Here is a 15332-nt window from a genome sequence, read left to right on the forward strand (position 1 = left end):
GAAATCAAAATCTGTAAAAAATGACCTGTGAAATCCTAAAGGTGCTCTTTGGAATGTGTGCCCCTTTGCCCACCTAGGCTGCAAAAAAGTGTCACACATCTGGTATCGCCGTACTCAGGAGAAGTTGGGCAATGTGTTTTGGGGTGTCATTTTACATATACCCATGCTGGGTGAGATAAATATCTCGTCAAAAGACAACTTTTCCCATTTTTTTATACAAAGTTGGCATTTGACCAAGATATTTATCTCACCCAGCATGGGTATATGTAAAATGACACCACAAAACACTTTCCCCAACTTCTCCTGAGTACGGCGATACCAGATGTGTGACACTTTTTTGCAGCCTAGGTGGGCAAAGGGGCACACATTCCAAAGAGCACCTTTCGGATTTCACCGGTCATTTTTTACAGATTTTGATTTCAAACTTCTTCTCACGCATCTGGGCCCCTAGAATGCCAGGGCAGTATAACTACGCCACAAGTGACCCTATTTTGGAAAGAAGACACCCCAAGGTATTTTGTGATGGTCATAGTGAGTTCATGGAAGTTTTAGTTTTTTGTCACAAGTTAGTGGAATATGAGACTTTGTAAGAAAAAAAATAAAAAATAATCATCATTTTCCGCTAGCTTGTGACAAAAAATAAAAAGTTCTATGAACTCACTATGCCCATCAGCGAATACCTTAGAGTGTCTACTTTCCGAAATGGGGTCATTTGTGGGGGTTTTCTACTGTCTGGGCATTGTAGAACCTCAGGAAACATGACAGGTGCTCAGAAAGTCAGAGCTGCTTCAAAAAGCGGAAATTCACATTTTTGTACCATAGTTTGTAAACGCTAGAACTTTTACCCAAACCATTTTTTTTTTTACCAAAACATTTTTTTTTATCAAAGACATGTTGAACAATAAATTTAGCGAAAAATTTATATATGGATGTCGTTTTTTTCGCAAAATTTTACAACTGAAAGTGAAAAATGTAATTTTTTTGCAAAAAAATAGTTAAATTTTGATTAATAACAAAAAAAGTAAAAATGTCAGCAGCAATGAAATACCACCAAATGAAAGCTCTATTAGTGAGAAGAAAAAGAGGTAAAATTCATTTGGGTGGTAAGTTGCATGACCGAGCAATAAACCGCTAAAGTTGTGGAGTGCCGATTTGTAAAAAAGGGCCTGGTCACTAGGGGGGTATAAACCTGTGGTCCTTAAGTGGTTAAAGGCAGGCGAACCTGGAATACCTTCAGGTCATATTTGAAGCCACCAAATACTTACTAGAAGTGCACAAATAGTCCCACAACATGGACAGTGACATAACCAGATGTATAATTCGAATTTGCGATCTCCATTCATTTTTTTTTCAATTCGAAATATCAGCAATGTAATTTTCGCCTATGCGCATGTGGAAAATAGGCGCGGCATACTACAGCAACTGGGTTTCCACCAGATCAAAGTTGGAAGCGATCAGAAAAGATGGTTGGCAAAATTCTTTGCGATGTTGAGGAAGAATTTTTGATCACTGTAAGTAATTTGACATTAAAGCAGTGTATTTGCTTACATTTCACATGTATGTTTTAACAATCGCTGTATATGCAGATCAAGTGTTTAAAAAAAAGCGCCATTGCAAAAATCCCTAATGATGCGATTTATTTTTTAGCGGTACACACAACTTCACATTTTATAAGGTCTCATGAGATATTAGTGATAGGTGCACTAAGTATTGTGAGAACTTGCCACTCCAGTACAGGCCCCAAAATTTAGCCAATAGGCGTTCACCTGACAGCAAAGAACGTTGGATTCTGTTGCTGGAGGTACATTAGGCGGACACAGGATAAATATGTAACTGTAGGCCAGTACAGGCCCCAAAAATTAGCCAATAGGCATTCACCTGACAGCAAAGAATTTGGGATTCTGTGGCTGGAGGTACATTAGGTGGTCACAGGAAAAATATGTAACTGTAGGCCAGTGCAGGCCCCAAGAATTAGCCAATAGGCATTCACCTGACAACAAAGAACTTTGTATTCTGTGGCTGGAGGAACATTAGGCAGTCACAGGATAAATATGTAACTGTAGGCCAGTACAGGCCCCAAAAATGAGGCATTCAATGGACATGAAAGGCCTTTTATGCTGTATTTACCTAAGACAGGGACCATGATTTGTTCTGGATGGTGGCGGATATTTGTGGGCTGTCATGACGAAATTCAATCAAACATGATCAACTCGTCACATGTGTTGAATTCCTCTGAGATCCATGCCTCATTCATTTTTAGAAATGTGAGGTAGTCCACACTGTCGTGAGCTAGGCGAGTGCGCTTATCAGTCATGATCCCCCCTGCTGCGCTTTAGGACAGGACACTGGACGAGGGGCAAGCCAACAGTTCCATGGCAAATTGTGCCAGCTCTGGCCATAGGTCAAGCCTGCACACTCATTAGTCCAGGGGTTCATTTCTGCCGTTAACCCGATGTAGTTGGACACCTGTCGGTCTAGGCATTCCCTGAGGCTGGATCCAGAGGACGGTTGTCGATGGGTTGGCTGCAAGAATGATCTCATATCCGAAGTGACCAACACATCTTCAAACCGCCCTCTTATTCCATGCGCTGTTGGATTGGTACCCGCAACAGTTTCTCTGTGAGTGGAAATTCCTCTGCCAGTGCCCGCAAAAGCAGAATGCATAATTTCTCGAAGCAAGGCCTGGAAGTGCTGCATTCTGACAGCCCTCTGTGATGGTGGTAACATTTCCGCCATTTTGTGTTTGTACCGGGGGTTTAAGTACGTTGCCACCCAGTACTGGTCCTTGCCCTTTATGCTTTTCATACAGGGACCCCTCTTCAAACACTGGAGCATGAAGGCCCCCATTTGCACTAAACTGGAAGCGGTGGAGTGGCCTGGCTCCTGCTCATCATCCAAGATAATGTTGTCCTCGTTCTCCTCCCCCCATCCACGTACAACACCAGGGATCCCGGAAACGTTTAAGCCATGCTCTTCTTGCTCCCGGCACCATCCTTCTCTGACTCCTCTTCAGACTCCTGTTGTTGACTTGTCTCAGATGGAGTATCCCCCCCCCTGGGAATTTATCCAGTATCGCGACTTCCTCATCTTCCTGTTCCTCGACGGCTTGATCAATGCACGCTCCAGAAAGAAGGCGTAAGGTACGATGTCACTGATGGCTCCCTAGCTGCGACTGACCAGTTTGGTGATCTCATCAAATGGCCGCAGAAGTCTGAGTCATGAGCAGCCACTGGCGCGGTGAAAAAAAAAAACAAGCTCCCCAGAACCTGTCCTGCCACAGAGTTCGTACAGGTAGTTGTTAACTGCACGTTTCTGCTGGAGCAGCCTATCAAGCATATACAAGGTGGAGTTCCATCGAGTCGGGCAGTCACAAATCAGACGTCTGACAGGCAGGTGGTGTCGCCGCTGAATGTCAGCAAGGTGAGCCATGGCCGTGTAAGACCTTCTAAAATGGGCAGAGATTTTCCTGGCCTGCCACAAGACGTTCTGGACCACGGGGTATTTGGCAATGAATCGTTGCATGACTAAGTTCAGGACGTGTGCCATGCATGGCACGTGTGTAATTTTGCCCTGTTTCAGCACGCTCAGCAGGTGGCACCGTTGTCGCACTTCACTTTACCAACTGTCAAATTGAGCGGGGTTAGCCACTGATCTGCCTGTGACTGCAAAGCTGAAAGGAGTGCAGGACCGGTGTGGCTCTTGGCTTCCAGACACAACAGACACAGCACAGCATGACAACGACTCACCTGGCATGTCAAATTGGTTCTGGGGATCTTGGGGGGTGCAGCGGAAGAGATGGTAGCAGCGGAAAAGGAAGCATCAGCCGAGGAGGAGAGGGAGGATGGAGTAGGAGGAGGAGAAGAAGAGGCAGGCCTGCATGCAATCCGTGGCTGAAACACCAAATCTACATGGGTGCCACGGGTTGCATACTTGACAGCCGTCAGAATGTTCACCCAGTGGGCAGTAAAAGTTATGTACCTTCCCTGCCCGTGTTTGCTAGACCACGTGTCTGTGGTCAAATGTATCTTGGCACTGACACTGTGTGCCAGAGGTACATTCACTTGCCGCTGAACGTGGCCATATAGCTCTGGGATGCCCTTCTAGGAGAAATATTTCCTTCTGGGGACCTTCCATTATGGTGTTCCAACGGCCACAAATCTTCGAAAGGCCTCCAAGTCAACCAGTTTATATGGCAGTAGTTGCCGGGCTAACAGTTCTGACAAGCCTGCGGTCAGCCGTTGGGCAAGAGGGTTATCCAGCGTCATCTTTTTTCGCTTGAACATTTGGGGCAAGGAAGCCTGCCTTTTGCCGGATGAACGCGACAAAGGCACGGTGGAAGGTGGAGTGGAGGATAACTGGGAGGAGAGAGGAGAACGAGAAGAGGCAGGACGGTGAGCGCAGGGAGTGTGGCTCTGTGGGTTCTGATTATGTTGCTCCCCCTGGGCTCGGTGGTGGGAGGCCAGGTGCCTTCTTAAGGCGGTCTTACTTATTCGCTGACAGCACAGGCTGCAGATGGCAACACTATTGTCAGCAGTGGACACATTAAAAAAAGCCCACACTGTGGAGCCATGTTGTGCCGGCATCCTGCGAGCGCCAGATGTGACCGTGCATGGTGGATGTTTCGTTCCAGATAGATTAGCAGTCTGATTTTTGCCTCCTGTGCACTGTAAGTTCTGCCTGCTTCTCCTCCTTCACCTCCCTATCTACTGCTCCATCTCTCCCTCTGAACTCCCCTTCTCTTCCTCTCTTGTGGGCACCCATGTGACGTCCATCGACATGTCATCATCGGATTCGGCACCTTCACCACCACTGACATTAGAGATCTCAGAGTAGGCAACAACAGCGGGGACCACCCTCCTTGGCCTGATCTGGGTACTGTTGTCAGACTGCTGGGTGGCGACCGTTGATACCTCCTCTACCTGATCCGATGCCAATAATGGCTGCTTATCGGTATGGTCTTGTAATGGATGGGAAAATAATTCCTCTGACTCGAGCGGAGAGGATATGGTGGTGGTGGTGGTGTCTTTGAGGGTGCACACGGCAGAGAGTGAAGAGGGTGCAGATAGAGAGGATGAGGAGGGTGCAGAAGCGGAAGGCTGAGTGAGCCACTCAGTGAAGTCTGGTGCGTCTTCTGCAACTTCCCACTTAGGCTCTGGCCTGGTGCACCTGCCCGACGCCTACCACCCCTGCGGCGTGGCCTGCCTCTTCCTCTGCCTGTCATTTTCAAAATTCAGATAAAAGAAAAGGTGTCCCACGGCACAAAAACCACCCAAGAGTTGGAGTGATATAGGTTGATCATTTATTTGAGCAAGTGGTACAACTGAACCACTGGCTTTCTGCGGGATTCCAGGCATCCCTGAACGAAAGTATCCAACCCGGGCTGCACACCATCCGTTGTGAGGAGTTCATGGCAATTTGATACACGTCCACATTAGAGTTGTGCCTAAAGTAGCACAACTCCATCAGGTGAGCCTCCCCAGTGGAGATACCTTTTTATCTATAATCTCAACGTTATTACCCTATGGTGCGCCATTCTTCTTTTTTGTTCTATAGTTGAACGACGCCTGTTTCTGTCATTTTCAAAATGACGCTGTGACAAAAGTCCCTATAGAAGAGCAGTATTTGTGGAAGAAGCTATATCACACCCCTGCCTCAATCAGTTTTTTTGGGGGGTAACTGGTAAATCACACCAGTAGAAATTATTTCTTCAAATAGTGTTTTTCACTCTTGTGTAGATGCGGTAACACAGCAAAACCGCAAACAAATGCTACACTACCTAAATGCAATGTATAGAAAGTATATTATTGGTAAATAACACCCCTGCTTCAATCAGGTTTTTGGTGGGGCAACTGGTAAATCACACCAGTAGAAATTATTTCCGCACCGCACACAACTGCTGCACAATACAATTGCACTATAATATACTATATTCTAAGTTAGAAAGTATATTATAAGTATATTACACCCCTCAGTATGTCACACCTATCGAGAGCACACCTTTACCAGTCCTTAAAAAGACTTTTTTGGTCCTATTAGCTAACGATTTGTGTCCCTAACAGTCTATCCCTGCTCCACACAGCAACCTCTCCCTGCACTGGCAAAAGACTAAATGTAAAATGGCGCCCAGATCAGGTTTATTTATAAGGTAGGGGGAATGTCCATGTGCTGAAACGTCTCAATTGGCTTTCATGTACCACCTGATGGATGTGTCATGGTTCAAAGTTCTTCACAATGTAAAAGAATATGGCTGGCGCGAATATCGCCATATGTTCTCATGTTCGGCGAATCGCAAATGCGCGAAGTTTGCCACAAAACAACCGCCGGGTGAACCGCAAGGCCATCTCTAATGACCACCTCTGATGGATTTCAGGGTGGTCATAACCATGGAAAGAAGCATTGTATAATGATACAGCCAACACAGGAAGCAATATGGATAATAACAATACATTAGTAAGTGGCTTGTATTAACGTCCTCTACAAAATAAATACTATTTGCTGAGGCGAGACATCCCTTTTAAAGCCTATTTAATTATAATGAGATGTCACAAAAGCTTCTGTAGGTATAATGTGCAGATAACCCAATACTTTTGTCTGTACAGTTTTATGAGCGAGTGGCAAATAAGCAATAAGCAAGAGTCTGTGAAGCCAATCGATGATGGATTATTTAAATTTTACTTCCCATTAGTAAGTGATTGCCTAGAGAATAATATATTTATATTAGAGGACAGGCACGAATATAAATGCAACTTTTGAACCTGTTGGTTGCATTACTTAGATTTTTTAGAAAATACATACAGGAAGAATACTGCACATCATCATTTTCATTATATTTTATATGGCCATTCAAGCCATGCACATATTCTTCTTATATAATTTATGAGTCACAACCTGCTTACCATCTAGAATTCCTGCCCTGTGGGGAATCTTTACAATATTGTCATAAATCTCTTGTAAAACCTTCAGTTATTCTGCTGTTAGCATTATAACATGTTCTTTAACCTTGCATCATTAGAGGAAATGATTATTTTGACTGAAACAAAACAGAAGCCTGGGAGTTTTTTCCTCCCTTCCTTGATCATGTTCGTGTAAAGTGTTTGAAGAGTAATATGATGTGTTATCTGAGTAAATGAATATTATCGTCCAGTAGTATCATGCCATAGGGTTATTATATGGCAGATATATAATATACAGGTGCGTGCTATGGCCACCAGAGCAAGAGATACCTTCTTCAACCTTGGTCTCCTATCACTGATCACTGTATGGTGAAAGAAATATTGCTTCTCTAATTACTCTCTTTGTGAGTTGTTACAGGTATCCTTTGCACTAATTAGATTTAGACCCTCAGAACAATCAATAGATTTTCATCTGGGTTCGACCAAGTCAGTCATGACCAGTAATTTACAGCTCTAGTTCCTCTGAAATCAATACAAATTTGTGCTTCATTGGGAGGACTGTAAAACAAGGGCGACAGCAGGCTCACTAAACACTTGACATGAAAGCTGGACCTCAGCTGGTGTCGCATGAAAGCCAGAATGCAATTAGACTGGAACCATGGCACAATGACTAAAGGAAATGATGTAGGCATCTGCACTTGAGTGACTATAAGCTGGAAGTACAGATAAGCCTACAATCTGAGTATTTGGTGAATTGATTTGCAACATCTTTAGTGTTTGTGTGTATCTGGAGTAAACATTCATTGTTGAAGAAAAAGATGCATTGGCCATTGTTAAAATGAATATGTGCGTCAATTCATAACACATTATCATTGTCAGATGTATTGTGCTTCTACTTTTCTTCTAATAAACATTCCAGGGACCAAATACAAATCAATGGAAGTAAGCAAAGAAACTCTTCATCTTCTTGTCAGATATAGCCGTCACAGGTTTCAATTACTGGTCATTATCCAATTGAAAAGATCTGCGCTTCAAGAAAATTAAGTTATATAAAAATTTGTGAGGCAGCTGTAAATTACCTAAAAAAAAAAAAAAAAGCTTACTTATTTCCTCTCCTGGCGCTTACAGTATTGTACAAAACCAGTGCCTGCAGCTATGATATAATCTTCCTGGCTGCAGCAGTGACATCCCATGCACAGAGGTATGCAGGAGGTGACTGCCAAAGCCAGCGATGTGTTTGTGCACAGACAGCGTCGGGGAGGCCTGTAGTACAATGCAGGATACGTCAAGGGAGAAAAGTGTTAATGCTTCTTTTGTTATTATTAGTGTTGGGCGAGCATGCTCGGCTGAACACCATTTTCACTCGAGCATCGCGATGTTCGTGTGCTTGAGTGCTATGCTCGTCTCCTCTCCGCACCTTTTTTGGCTGCTACGCAACCAATAAATGTGCAGGGAAGTACTGGCCCTCACTGTAATGCCGTAGCCATGTTGGTTACTGGCATTACAGTGATTGGCTGGCTGGAAACGCCTCATCGGGTGCGATATAGCACCCGATGACACGTGGTTTGGCTCAGTCTTAGTGAGAGCTGCAGCAGAAGGGACAGATACAGTAGTGTAGAGAGAGGAATTATTTAGTGTTGAAAGGTGTAAGAGACTCAAAAGTCCTTTTAAGGACTATTGTTTTATCTGGCTGCAATATATATATTAGTAGCGCAATATGCACAAAATTGCGTGCAATTGTTTCGCCGCTGCTGACAGTGACAAAACCTCTGCTACATCTGTTGTGTTACATTAGCGCATCCTAAATATCTGTGACATTCAGTCAAATTTTTTGCTGCTGGTGACAGCTAGAGATGGCCTTGCGGTTTGCCCGGTGGTCATTTTGCGGCGAACTTTGCTCGTTCACGATTCGCAGAACAGGCGGACATCATATGGATGTCCGCCAGCACCATATTTGTTTGCATTGTGCAGAACTTTGACCCATGACACATCCATCAGGTGGTACAGGACAGCCAATTGAGACATTTCAGCACAAGGACATACCCCCTACCTTATAACTAAACCCAATCTGGCCGCCATTTTACATTCAGTCTTTTGCCAGTGTACGGAGAGGTTGCTGTGTGGAGCAGGGACAGACTGTTAGGGACACCAAACGCTAGCTAATAGGGCCATAAAAGTCTTATTAAGGACTGGTATAGGTGTACTATCGATAGGTGTGACATACAGAGGGGTGGGATATACTTATAATATACTTTCTAACATAGAAAATATATTATAGTGCATTTGTATTGTGCAGCAGTTGTGTGCGGTTCTGCTGTGATACCACAGCTATACAGAGGGACAAACGCTATTGGAACAACTAATTGAAACTGGTGTGATATACCAGTTGCCCCTCCAAAAAAGACTGATTGAGGCAGGGTGTGATATACCTATAATATACTTTCTATATAGTGCATTTGAATTGTGCAGCAGTTGTGTGCGGTTCTGCTGCGATACTGCAGCTATACAGAGGGACAAACGCTATTGGAACAACTAATTGCAACTGGTGTGATATACCAGTTGCCCCCCAAAAAAACTGATTGAGGCAGGGGTGTTAAATACCTATAATATACTTTCTATATAGTTCATTTGTATTGTGCAGCAGTTGCGTGCAGTTCTCCAGCGATACTGCAGCTATACAGAGGGACAAAAGCTATTGGAGCAACTAATTGCAACTGGTGTGATATACCAGTTGCCCCCCAAAAAAACAGATTGAGGCAGGGGTGTGATATACCTATAATATACTGTCTATATAGTGAATTTGTATTGTGCAGCAGTTATGTGCGGTTCTGCAGCGATACCGCAGCTATACAGAGGAACAAAAGCTATTGGAACAACTAATTGCAACTTGCGCAATCCATTGCCCGTGGATAGTCAGATGCCCCTTACATGTGGTTGAGGAGCTTTATACAGTACCCCTTCTTCCACTAGTCCATACATTTTACAGACGATCATACGGGTGTGTTATAACTGGTATCACCCAATCGTCTCTCTTTTAGAAGTCGTAGTTAAATTTCCCCTGATGATTTCTTATACATGAAACATGCATGTAGGGAGCGGGACTAGATTAGGGCCACTCAGGGCCAATTCACAGGGAAAGGTTCCTGATGGGGTCGCCCTTTTAAGGACGAGTGCCCTGTGGTGAGGCTGCTACTGTAATTTAGTTATATGGGGAAGCTGAAGGTTATACCACAGTATCATATTATGGCTTACTCATATTAGGGCTTACTCTGGTTACAGTGCATTTCTCTCTGAAATTCTGAAGGAAATGGGTCGTTCCAGACAGTGTTCAGAAGAACAGCGTACCTTGATTAAAAAGTTGATTGGAGAGGGGAAAACATATAACGAAGTGCAGAAAATGATAGGCTGCTCACCTAAAATGATCACAAATGCTTTAAAATGGCAACCAAAACCTGAAAGACGTGGAAGAAAACAAAAAACTACCATTCGAATGGATAGAAGAATAGCCAAAATGGCAAGGACTCAGCCAACAATCAGCTCCAGGAAGATCAAAGAAGGTCTAAAGTTACCTGTGAGTACTGATACAATTAGAAGATGCCTATGTGAAGCCAAGCTATCTGAAAGAAGCTACCGCAAAGTCCCACTGTTGAAAAAAAGACATGTGCTGAAGAGGCTACAATTTGCCACATTGACTAGCCTAAAGAGACAATTTGTCGACTGATTAAAGTAAGATTGTTCTTTTTGGGTCTAGTGGTTGGAGACAGTTTGTCAGATGACCCCCAAACACTGAATTCAAGCCACAGAACATTGTGAAGACAGTGAAGCATAGTGGCGCAAGCATCATGATATGGGGATGTTTCTCATACTAAGGTGTTGGGCCTATTTATCGCATACCAGGGATCATGGATCAGTTTGAATACATCAGAATACTTGAAGAGGTCATGCTGCCTTATGCTGAAGAGGAAATGGCCTTGAAATATGGGTGTTCCAACAAGACAACGACCCCAAGCACACCAGTAAATGTGCAACATCTTGGTTCCAAACCAACAAGATTGACATTATGGAGTGGCCAGCCCAATCCCCAGATCTTAATCCAATAGTAAACTTGTGGGGTGACATAAAAAATGCAGTTTCTGAGGCAAAACTAAGAAATAGAGAAGAACTGTGGAATGTAGTCCAATCATACTGTGCTGAATACCTGTTCACAGGTGCCAGAAGTTGGTTGACTCCATGCAGCACAGATGTACAGCAGTTCTCAGAAACAGTGGTTATACAACTAAATATTAGTTAAGTGATTCAAAGGAAAGCAAAATCTTCAAACATTTTTCATTTTATATAGTGAATGTTTGAGTTTGTAAAGAAGAATACAAAAACCGCTATTTTTTTGAACAGTCTAATATTCACTTTTCTTAAATTATTTTAGTGGAACAACATAAATTTGATATATTTTTCTTCATGTTTTGATTTGGAATAGAATGTGTAGTGTTCCCAATGCATTTATGTGTATAGAAATAAAAGCTATTAAAATGATTTTGAGCTTTATTCACTTTTTTATAAACACATTATTTTGAACACAACTGTATATCATTTTTGTTTTTAATGACTCATTGTAATTGAAAAGGCGTCTCTTAGAAAGGTATTGGTGACAACGCCCATACCATTACAAAAGGGAAGGGTGTAAGTTTAGTATGGAGCTGCTCCTGACGAAGCAAGGAGAGAAACCCGGTTTGGGCAGGAGAAAAAAAGACGCACTATTTGTTTTTATATGCATTGATTTGTTTTAAACTTTGTAAGTATAATAAAAAAAGCTTGATCATAAGAACCCCTGTGGTACTTCACTATGTTGGGTTGTCTTGATAATATTTAGGAGACAAGAAGTCCGACTGGAGAGGAAGTCCTGTCGTTCATCCAGTGATTAATTGCATCGAAAATAGACTGTGTGCCTTTGAATACTGATACTTCTACTGTGGATTTAGGAGCTGTGCGGTCTCTTGCATAATATTCAGGACTAAGTGTGAACGTTATAAGTTAAATCCACGGCACTCCAAAAGTTTTTTTGCAAAATAAAGTTTCACATTTTAATTTTTAGTATACAGAATATCGTTCATGTACATCCAGTGCAATTCATTTACATATAGTAAGTATGTGCCATATCAGATAATTCCCGAACGTTTCGGTCTGTACGACCTTCTTCAGCGGGCTCTAGAGAAATATATAACGTGCATATGATGTAATTACAGCAATTTTTGGAGTATAATAGATATTCTGTAGGATCATAGTCATTAAGGGAAAAACATTTAAAAAAGGGTTTTTTTTTTTATTTCGTTTGGGTCCTAAAAGGGAATATATAATGGAAAAGGGTGTGTAAGGATCACAGGAAGGGGTTAAAAAACAAAAATCCTATTGCCCAGTTAATTGGCCGTGAGAGTTATGGTTAAACAGATGCCATAGTTGAGAGAAAGTCAGGTCCAAAGGGGTACATATCACTAATAAGGTCTTAGTCATATATGGCAAATACTCTCTAAGTCTCAATAGGTATAGTGTCTAGGCGTACTAGCATACCTGTAGGCAGGGTCAGGAGGCAGGCGCTGGATGTCGATTGTCTCTGGGTTTGGCGCTCTATTTAAGGTACGGGACGGCGCTGTAGCGTGACATACTGGGGAGTGGACGCACGCGCCGGAGGTGAGCAATCAGGCCGGTGCGCTCAATGATGACGTGAGCATGTCACGTGTGTATGAAGTGAGCGCTCCTAACATCAGGGCCATCGCGGGGAGGTGCGTGCGTCATGACGTAATACGCGCGCATGCGCTCTCTGCCTGTAGTTCCGGTGAGGGCAATAATGTGGGCAAAAGTGAGTGAGGTGCCAAGGAGGAGGGAAGCGCAAACGGGGGTGGTACATGTCAGAAGATGATAGTAATGGTCTGGACGGATAAGGGTGGTTGTGATACTGCAATTTAACCCCTTCCTGTGATCCTTACACCCCCTTTTCCATTATATATTCCCTTTTAGGACCCAAACGAAATAAAAAACTTTTTTAAATGTTTTTCCCTTAATGACTATGATCCTACAGAATATCTATTATAATATCTATTATACTCCAAAATTTGCTGTAATTACATCATATGCACGTTATATATTTCTCTAGAGCCCGCTGAAGAAGGTCGTACAGACCGAAACGTTCGGGAATTATCTGATATGGCACATACTTACTATATGTAAATGAATTGCACTGGATGTACATGAACGATATTCTGTATACTAAAAATTAAAATGTGAAACTTTATTTTGCAAAAAAACTTTTGGAGTGCCGTGGATTTAACTTATATTGTCTAAACCACTCTCACAGGCACCCACACTGGATTCAAGGTGTGCGGAGTACAAAATTATCTAATTAAGTGTGAATGTTAACCTACCTCACCATAGACTTGCTGCATTCCAGGAGGAATTGCGGTTTGAGACGGTTTTATTATATTTTTTTTATCTTTATATATTTTTTCTGTTTGTTGATAATAAGTAAGTGCTTGCTGGATGAAAATATGAGCTGAAGGTTTTTCAGGTTCGCCTGTCATTAAAGTGAACGGGGCCCGTCGCGAAAGCGCGGTTCACGAACATTTGATCGCGAACGCGCATTCGCGAATCGTCCCGACCTATATTCGTTCATCACTACTTACAACTATTGGGCATCCAAGCTGGACACGTGGCACAAACTCTACGCCTTGGAGGTGCTGGCCTGCCCTGCAGCCAGCGTTTTGTCAGAGCGGGTATTTAGTGCTGCTGGGGGCATAATAACTGATAAGCGCATCCGCCTGTCAACTGAAAATGCTGACAGGTTGAGGCTTCCTTCACACTGGCGTGTGGACTCCGTTGCCGTATTGTGGACCGCATTTGCGGATCCGCAATACACGGGTGCTGTTCCGTGGGCATTCCGCATCACGGATGTGGACCCATTCACTTCAATGGGTCCTCAAATCCGGAGATGCGGAATGGTGAGGAATGGAAGCACAGAATGGAACCCTACTGAAGCACTACAGAGTGCTTCCATGAAATTTCGTCCCGTACTTCCGTTCCGCAAAAAGATAGAACATGTCCTATCTTTTTGCGGAACGTCCGGATCGTGGACCCATTCAAGTGAATGGGTCCACTATCCTCTGCAGCTGCCCCACGGACTGTGCTCATGCATTTCGGCCCGCATTTTGCAGGCCGCGGAACGACCACGGGGCGCACACGCCCATGTGAAAGAGGCCTGACTCTTATAAAAATGAACAAGACCTAGATTGCCCCTGACTCCTCTATTCCACCAGAGGTAAGCGGCTGAACATAAAGGCACTTTAAATGTGGCTTTTATGGTGTATAGTGTTGAGCGTGAATATTCGAACAGCAAATTGTTATCGTGAATATCGGCACTTTGAGAATTTGCGAATATTTAAAATATAGTGCTATATATTCGGAATGTGTTTTTTTTTAACACAGTACACATCAGGTGATCATCCCTCCCTTCTTCTAGCTTGTGGGCCAATGAGAAGGCTTTGTCACAGCTTAGCAACATCCCTAGTAACCAATAGAAAAGTTGCCTGCCCCATACTATACAAATTGCATGTATTGCAAAAAAATATGTGCATCATGAATTGCCAAAAATTCACAAGCGCAAATATATTGGAGCACTCTATCGGCATATAAAGCTACTCTAATGTTCTGCCTTGTCAACCATTTTCTCCAGTCTCAGGAAACTTATACCAGCTTGAAAAATGTAGCATAAGTGACCCACGCCCATATTGTACCACAATGTGTATGAGGCCCTCCTTTATGTGATATACAGGTTGTATTTGAGTGCCTCATCCTTGTAATTTACAGGAATATACAGGAAAGAATGTTTCCTAACAATTTTTCCTCTAAAATCGATTTTATCTTCGGGTTTGTGCGTATTATTGTCATTATTGTAGAGCACCCGAGCATCCCAAAGTGTTCTACTCCAGCAAACCTAGGGATTCTGAGACTGTTTGTTTTTTGTGACAAATTGCACTTTATATTTGTGGTAAATTTTGGTTAAAATATATAGTTTTTATTTAAAAAAATATCCTAATTTTATAATGTTGCAAAATGTTTCAAAGCTTGCTATTTTTAAAATTTGAAATTTGCTGCTCTTTGGACAGACAGTCATACCTCACAAAACAGTTAAAAAACCGTTAAAATATTTGACAAATGGCCACATTATGTTGGCATCATTTTTAAAGCATGTGTTTATTTTTTGGGGGTGTTAAAAAGACATAAATTGAGCAACCATTTTTCACATCCAGTTTTATCTTTTAAACAGCCCGATGTTCAGTCTTTTCAGTGAAAACCAATAAAAAAAGGACACTTTCTCCTAATGCAGTGTGCTCTCCTCATGGTTTAAAAGGTTTGGGGAACCGCAGACCAACGGTCAGAGATCCAATTTCAGGA

This window comes from Bufo gargarizans, chromosome 1 (genome assembly GCF_014858855.1).
Source record: "Bufo gargarizans isolate SCDJY-AF-19 chromosome 1, ASM1485885v1, whole genome shotgun sequence".
Classification (NCBI taxonomy): domain Eukaryota; kingdom Metazoa; phylum Chordata; class Amphibia; order Anura; family Bufonidae; genus Bufo; species Bufo gargarizans.